The following is an 8,822-nucleotide window of genomic DNA, read 5'->3' as shown; positions in this document are numbered from 1 at the left end:
TGGCACACCACTCATTACATCCTGCCAACCAAAAAAAGACTAATTTATGTCAACTCTCTGAGCTGAATTTTCCATTCGGCAGGTGGGCGGAGCTGAACCAATCGCGGGCCGCACCGCCATTTCACACTCCCGTGGAGAGCAGGACTTTTAAAATTGCGGCAGGCGTGTACAGACCGCCGGTTCCAATGGGGAACCGGCAGTCTGTAGAAAGAAAGGCCAGGCAGCCTCCTTTAGACTGATCACCATGGCCAGCTCCAGGTTGCACTGCAGGGGGTCTGCACAGCAGGCTCTGGTAGAGGGAAGGCCAGAGGAGGAGGGAAGGCTGCAGGGTAGGCCAGTGGGGAGCCAATGTGCCCCTCCCTTCTCTGAGGACTGCCTTGCTGCCTGTGTTGAGGAGGTGGCAGCACGGCGAGAGGTCCTGTTTCCCCAGGATGGGAAGAGGAGGGCCCCCCACGTGACAAAGTGGGCCTGGCAGGAGGTGGTCAGCTCCAGGGATGTTGTGCAGCGAACATGGATCCAGTGCCGCAAGCGCTTCAAGGATTTGTTGCATTCTGGAAGGCCGTTTAACCCAGCAGCTAGCCTTAGTCTTTGAGCCCCCCTCCCCCACATCTTAGTGTCGTCACTGCATTGGGCATTTGGTGCACACTGGGTGGGCAAGCAGATAGTGACCATGCTTACATCAGCCTTAGTGGTTGATGAGAAGATGGGTTCTCCCCGCACCATGTGTTGGTCTTTGTCACACTTGAGTAGTCTGGGGGCAACCTGCAGGAGAGGCAGCTAGACACATACTCAGAATTCCAACACATGTCTTATTAACGGCGATGAGATGGTGGAAGGGGAGCCTCAAGGTGTCGTAACCAAGAGCCATCTGGTGACCTCGGCGCTGCACCTAGTTGCGCCTCCTTGCCATGGGAGCTAAGACCTGTTTGTTATTGAAAGTGATGCACGCCGAATGTGTCCAAGGTGGCCGTTGGGGGAGGGGGTTGGGAGTAGCCGTACTATCTTTTGGTGACTGATCAGCAGTAGTGTGGACAGGAGCCGCTGGAGGCCTCAGGTGGGCCACTGTGGTTGGGGTGCGGCGTGTGCGTGCAGAGTACGAGTGATCAGCCCCAATAAATGGTGTTCTCTGTTCTGAAGGAGAAAAATTGCACAACATCCATGAGCGTTCGCGCACTGGTGGTGGCCAGCCCATGCTCCACATACTCACCCGATTTGAAGAACATTCCGTGGAGCTGGAAAGGCACCATGTGGCCATGTCGGCAGGTGTCGGCGAGGCTGGGGTGCAGCGGACAGTATTTGAGGCCCACAGTCCCATCCACTCTGTCTTCCCACCATCCAAAGCACTGATGATTGTAGCAACACTGCTCATTCACAGACTGATACAGTCAGATGTGTGGGTCATACGCAAAGGTCTCTCGGCCCCTTGAGGATGCCCGTCTCTAGCACCTTCCAAAGTCACCTTATCCCATTTCTGACCACTGTCCCCATGGCCTAACATGCCATGGCATCGCTGCTGCACATCCAAATACTTACTTATATAATTACTTATATAGGAGGGTTTGTACCTCCACCACCCTTTCAGCCAGTGCGTCCCACATTACTCTGTCCAAAAGGTCTTCAGCACCTCACCCGTCAACCTCATGGCACTCAACTTAAATAAATGCCACCAGGTTAGTCATCCCTCCACCAAGGGGAAATGTTGCTTTCTGTCCACCCAGTCTATGCCCCTCATAACGGTATGAAGGTTAATAATGTGACCTGTCAATCTCCTGTGCTCCACATCAAATGTCACAAGCGTATGCAATGTTTCCTCATAACTCCAACTCTCCAGGCCAGCATGCATCCAGGTCAGGAACCTCTGCACTCTCTCCACTCCAATGCCATCCCTCCCATGAAGCGCATGTCACAACTGAACGCAGAAGTGTAGCTGTTTTCTGCACTTGCAGCATGACCTCCCTTTTCCTACATTCTATTCCTCGGCTAATAAAGGCAAGTCTGGCTTTTACCTTGTTAAACGCCTTATGTTCCTGTTCTGCTACCTTAACAGCAAGGTCCCTGTAATCGTCCTTACTTTCCACGTTCCTACCATTTCTCCTGTATTCCCGTATTTACCACCCCACCAATGTTTGTCTCCTTAGGTTCTTGAAGGTTGAGCGCATTATGAGCCTGGGGAAAAAGGGATGAATTGTGTTACTGACTGAACGCTAACTGATCCACTGTCCTTGTTATTAATTTCAGCATCACCACAGTATGGCCGCCAGGAGGACGTCCAGAGTCCTCCCTCCACACCTGAGGGGCGTCAATTGTCAGGAGCGTCACACCACTTCAGCGACGCAGGCACCAGGGCAGGGACTACCACATTGGTGGGGATTATAACATCGGCTAGTGTCCCGGGGCACAGTGGAGAGGGCACTTCACAATCGCTGGAGGAGATGGCACAGACAGAGAGTGCCGATGGCATCAGCAGCCGGAGGACTGCAGGGCACCAGGCACATGCTGAGTCGGGCCGTGATGATGTGTCTCTGGAGATGTCCGCCATGTAGCAGCTGCAGGAAAAGTGGCCGGGTGCGCGGGAGCATCTGGCAGTGTTGCATGAGAGTGTTCTTCACTTGGTCTCTGTGGTGGAGGAGTCCAGGCAGAGTGTCAGTGATGGCATGAACCTCATGTCAGAGCACCAGCCTTCCTCCATGGAGAGATTGTCGACTCTCATGGAGAGGGGCTTACATCAGCTTCTGATGGGGTTACGCTCGGACCTGCAAGCCCTCACAGTGCTACTGGCCACAGGTGGTCATTGGCAATGTGGGAGATGTTCTGGGAACCAAGTGTCCCAGCTCGATGCCCATCCATCTGCGGTGAGCAGGGTGGTCCAAAGTGGCCTTACGTCAGCGCAGCAGCTGCCTGTCGTCACTGCAAGCTCCTCTTAGGGCGCTCCAGATGAGGCAGCAGCTCCTCTGCCCCTCTGCCAGTGAAAGTTGCATCCGTTGAGGCTGCGACAACTGGGGAGGTGCCAGTTCTGGAACTGGCCACTCCCTCCCAGGCGGGGCCAGCACAGGCTGCATGGGCCAGAGGACGCCTGCCAAGGTCATCGAGGCCAACAGGACAGCAGAGTCAGCAGGCTGTCTCACAAGCCACCCGAGCGATGGGGCAGCACCAAGACGTAGCACCCGCAAATGTAAGCATAAGGCACGTTAGGTGCACCATGGGTTTGTCACTGGTGCTTTTCTGTTGGCTCTATATTAAGGAATTTATATTTGACAACGTTAGAGCAACGTTTTGTTTTGATTTTTGTGGTACCATCTGATGGATGGATGGAAATAAAGTCTACATTTGTTACCATGGCTGAGGATGTCTCCTTTGTGCTGCATTTGTATGTTTCACAGACATATCATGAGTGTTTGAGTGGACATTGATGTTTATGTACTAAGCCCTTAGTTGCAGCTGATGAAGCAGAAGATGGAGCACTTAAGTGCCGCGTATGGTTGCACTAGGCAATGCTGGTCCTGCAGATCCATGCGTGTGGAGCTAGATGAAGGTTCGTTGGATTAAAGTCTCCTGGATTTACCTGCCTCCTTGGTGTAGTTGCGAGTCGGCGTGCTGCCCCTCATCATTGCCCTGTGCTTCCTCATCCTCTGAACCACTGCTGGAGTCATCGTGTGCAGCCGCATCCACTGCGTCAAGGTCTTCATCGTCCACTGCGTTCCCCCTTTCCAGCGCAAGATTGTGCAGAGCGCAGCATGACTATTGCTATCACAGAGACGCGATCTGGGGGGGTACTAGAGTACTCCCCCTGAGCGGTCCAGCCATCGGAGGCGCATCTTGAGAAGAACGATGGCTGTCTCCACCACAGCCCTTGTGGAGCCGTGGCTCCTATTGTAGCACTCCTCAGCTTCTGTTCTTGGCTAGTGGAGAGGCGTCATGAGCCACCTTCTGAGGGGATAGTCCTTGTCACCCACCAGCCATCCATCCAGCCGAGCCGGAGCACTGAAGAGCCCCAGCACCTGGGAGTGTCTGAGGATGTAGGCGTCGTGGGAGCTGCCTGGGGACCTTGCACAAACTTGCGGAATCTGCATCCTGTGATCACACGCTATCTGCACGTTCATGGAGTGGAAGCCCTTTCTGTTGACAAAGGCACCAGGCTCACCTACTGGCGCCTTGATGGCCACATGTGTGCAGTCTATAGCACCCTGGACATGGGGGAAACCAGCAATGGGCGCGAAGCCTCTGGCTCGCTGTGCCTGGTCGCAGCAGAATTGGATGAAGGTGGATACCCGTCTGAACAGAGCATCTGTAACCTGCTTGACACAAGTGTGGACAGCTGATTGGGAGACACTGCAAAGATCACCCACCGAGCCCTGGAAGGAGCCAGAGGCATAGAAGTGGAGGGCAACTGTGACCTTCAGAGCTGCTGGCATGGGGTGTCCACCCACACAGTTAGGAGACATCTCAGGGCCAATCACCTGACAGATGTAGTTGACTGTTTCCCTTGACAGTCGGAGCCTCCTTTGGCACTGCGCCTCAGTCATATTGAGGTAGCTGCTTCACTGCCTGTATTTCCTGACAGCAGGATAGTGGCATCTTCTGCAGCCCCTTCCACCTTGGACAACCTCTTGGCCCTGCGCCCCTTGTGCCTGCGCCTGTCCTCCCAATAGTGGCTCCCCTGGAGGCTGATTGTCCACTCCTGGCCTCCTCCTTATTCTAGCCTTCCCTTCTTCCTCAGAGGAGCTGCCTCCAGTAGAGATGTCAGAACCCATACCCAGGCTAAATGGATGCCTCCGGAAAGTGGCAGGCCCGATAAAGATTCCTGACTGCAGAATGCTGAGCTGAAGCTTCAAAGTACAGAGAATGATGCTGGAATTCGTTCTGAACTACTACAGATCACACAGACAAATTTAAAATACTTGCTGCAACAAATACTTCACGTAAAACATTGACTACCCCACTGAGCCCACATATCCCGCCCGTGGATGAGATTTGTTAAAAAGTCACTTACCTGCCTGCCTGTTGTGCCCGTGCGCCGAGCCGAAGATCGGTGTCGATTGCCGAGTTAAAGGCCTTAACAAGCCCTTTAATTAATGGCGTTGCACTTCATCGCGCGCCCACCCAGCTAAAAATCGCGATGGCGTGCGGTGTCGTCGAGACGCTCGCCCAACGCCACTGCACGCCATTTTAAGCGCACATCACCCAGAAAATTCTGCCCTTTGTTTCCTGTTCGCTAGGCAATCTTCACAGAATCACAGAATTGTTATGGTGTAGAAGGAGGCCATTCGGCCCATCGTGTCTGCACCGGCTCTCTGAGCATTTTAACTTAGTACCAACCTCCTGCCTTTTCTCATTGTTTCTATTTAAATAATCATCAAATGCCCTCTTAAATGCCTCAGTTGACCTGCCTCCACCACAATTTCAGGCAACGCATTCCAAGCCCTAACTACTCGCTGTGTGAAAAAGATTTTTCTCACCTCGTATTTACTCTTTTTGCAAAACACTTTAAAACTGTGCCCTCTGGTTCTCGATCTGTTTACGAGCAGGAACAGTTTCTCCCTATCTACTCTGTCCAGGCCCCTCATTATTTTGAAAACCTCTATCAAGTCTCCTCTCAGCCTTCTCCTCTCCAAGGAAAACAGTCCTAACTTCTCCAATCTTTCCTCATAACTAAAGTGTCTCATCCCTGGAACCATTCTCGTAAACCTCTTCTGCACTCTCTCCAATCCTTCCTATAGTGTGGTACCCAGAACTGTACACAACACTCCAGCTGAGGTCTAACCAGTGTCTTATATAAGTTCATCATAACCTTCCTGCTCTTGTACTCTATGCCCCTATCAATGCAGCCTAGAATACTGTATGCTTTAGAAACAGCTCTCTCTACCTGTCCTGCCACCTTTAATGACTTATGTACATATACACCCAGGTCTGTCTGCTCCTGCACACCCTTTAGAATAATATCCTTTATTTTATACTGTCTCTCCAAAGTGTATCACCTCACACTTCTCCACATTGAACGTCACCTGCCACCTATCTGCCCACTCCACCAATGTGTCAATGTCCTTTTGAAGCTCTACATTGTCCTCCTCACAGTTTACAATCCTCCCAAGTTTTGTGTCATCCGCAAACTTTTAAATTGTCCCCTGCACATCAAGATCTAGATCATTTCTATATATCAGGAAGAGCAAGGGTCCCAATATCGACCGCTGGGGAACTCCACTACAAACTTTCATCGAGCCCGAAAAATACCCATTAACCATCACTCTGTTTCCTATCCTTCAGCCAATTTTATATCCACATTGCTACTGTCCCTTTTATTCCATGACCTATAACTTTCCTCACAAGTCTGTTGTGTGGCACTATATCGAACACCTTTTGGAAGTCCATATATACCACATCAACAACCTTGCCCTCTGGTACCTCTTCAAAAAACTCTAGCAAATTAGTTAGACACGATTTCCCTTTAACAAATCCATGCTGACTCTTCCCAGTCAATCCAGATTTTTCCATGTGACCATTAATTTTATCCTGAATAATTGTTTCTAGGAGCTTCTCCACCGCTGAAGTTAACTGACTGGCCTGCAATTGCAGGGCAGATCTTTACAGACTTTTTTGAACAAGGGCATAATGTTTGCAATTCTTCAGTCCTCCAGCACCTCCTTCGAATCCAGGGAACATTGAAAGATTATTGCCAGTGCCTCTGCAATTTCCACTATCACTTCCTTCAACAGTCTTGGATGCATCTCATCCGGTCCTGGTGCCTTATCAACTTTAAACCCTTCTAGTCACTGAATTTCCTCCTCTGTCACCAAGGCCTTGGCAGCATCTACCTCACAGATAAAGACAGATGCAAAGTATTCACTTAACACCTCAGCCATGCCTCTTGCCGTTATGTGTAAATCCCCTTTTTGGCCCCTAACTGGCCCTACACCTCCTTTTACCACCCTTTTACTATTGATGTGCTTATAGAATACTTTGGGATTTCCTTTTATGTTACCTGCCAGTCTTTTTTCATAATCCCTCTTTGCTTCTTGTATTTGTTTTTTCACTTCCCTTTTGAACCTTCTGTATTCAGCTTGGTTCTCAATTGTATTTGCTACCCGACACCTGTCATAAGCACACTTTTTCTTCTTTAACTTAATTTCTATCTCCTTTCCAGGGAGCTCTGGATTTGTTTGTCCTACCCTTCCCTTTTGAGGGAACATACCTTGACTGTGCCCAAACCATCTCTTTGAAGGTAGTCCATTGTTCAGCTACTGTTTTTCCCGCCAACCTTTGGTTCCAGTCTATCCGGCCCAGCTCCGTTCTTGCTCCATTGAAGTCTGCCCTCTGCTAGTTGATTATTCTTACTCTGGATTGACCAATATCCTTTTCCACTGTAATCCTAAACCTTTTGATACAATGATCACTGTCCCCTAAATGTTCCCATACTGTCACTTGATCTACTTGGCCCACCTCATTCCCAAGAACTAGTAGTGCCTCATATCTTGTTGGACTGGGCACATACTGCTGTAGGAAATTCTCCTGAACACAATCTAGGAATACTTGTCCCTCACTGCCCTTTACACTACCCAGTCTATATATGGGTAATTAAAGTCCCCCATTATAACTACTGTACGATGTTTACACCTCTCTGTAATTTCCTTGCAGATTTGTTCCCCTAAATCCTTCTCACTAGCTGGTGGCCTATACATTACACCGAGAAATGTAATTGCACCCTTCTTCTTCCTTAGCTCTAGCCAAATCGATTCTGTCCTTGAATCCTCTGACACATCCCCTTTCTCCAGTACTGCAATACTCCCCTTAACCAAAAACACCACCACTTCTCCTTTTTTCCCTTTCCTATCTTTTTTGAACACTTTGTAACTAGGAATATTTAGCAGCCAGATCTGCCCTTCCTTAAGACAGGCCTCCGTTATCGCCCCAACATTATAATCCCAAAAGGCAATCTGTGCCTGTAACTCTCCAATTTTATTAACTATACTCTGTGCATTCACATACATGCAGTGTAACCCTGACTTAGACTTCATTACTTGCTCCCTTACTCCGACTCCATCTATCAATTTACTATTCTCTATTTTAGTGCTATCTGCCTTTCCCAACATTCTTTGCACCCTGGTATTACTTTCTGATGTTCTCTCCTGGTTCCCACACCCCTGCTGAGTTAGTTTAAACCCCCCAACAGCACTAGCAAAACATCCTGGCTCTGTTCAGATGCAACCTGTCCGGCTTATATAAGTGCCATCTCCCCAAGAGCCAGTCCCAGTATCCAAGGAATCTAAAGCCATCCCTCCTGCACCATCTTTCCAGCCATGCATTCAGCTGTCTTACTTTCCTATTTCTGTACTCACTTGCATGTGGCACTGGGAGTAATCCGGAGATTACTACTTTAGAGGTCCTGCATGCTAATTTTCTACCCAGCTCCCTAAATTTCGATTGCAGGACCACATCCCGCTTCCTACATATGTCATTAGTACCAATGTGGACCACGACCTATGGCTGTTCGCCCTCCCCCACAAGAATGTCCTCCAGCTGTTCTGTGACATCTTTGACCTTAGCACCAGGGAGGCAACAAACCACCCTGGAGTCATGTTGACAGCCGCGGAAACGCCTGTCTGTTCCCCTAACTAAAGAATCCCCTATCCGTCCTGCCCTTCCGCTCTTCTTCCTCCCCTCCTGTACAGCTGGGCCACCCATGGTGCCACAGGCTTGACTTTTGCTGCACTCCTCCCAGGATCCATCGCCCTCACGGATGTCCAGAATGGAAAACCAGTTAGTGAGCGGACCTCTGGGGACTCCTGCACTATCTGCCTGTTTCTCTTGGACTGCCTGGCAGTCACCAA

The sequence above is a fragment of the Cetorhinus maximus genome, chromosome 20, assembly GCF_964194155.1.
Source record: "Cetorhinus maximus chromosome 20, sCetMax3.hap1.1, whole genome shotgun sequence".
Lineage (NCBI taxonomy): Eukaryota > Metazoa > Chordata > Chondrichthyes > Lamniformes > Cetorhinidae > Cetorhinus > Cetorhinus maximus.
This window is presented reverse-complemented; position numbering follows the sequence as displayed.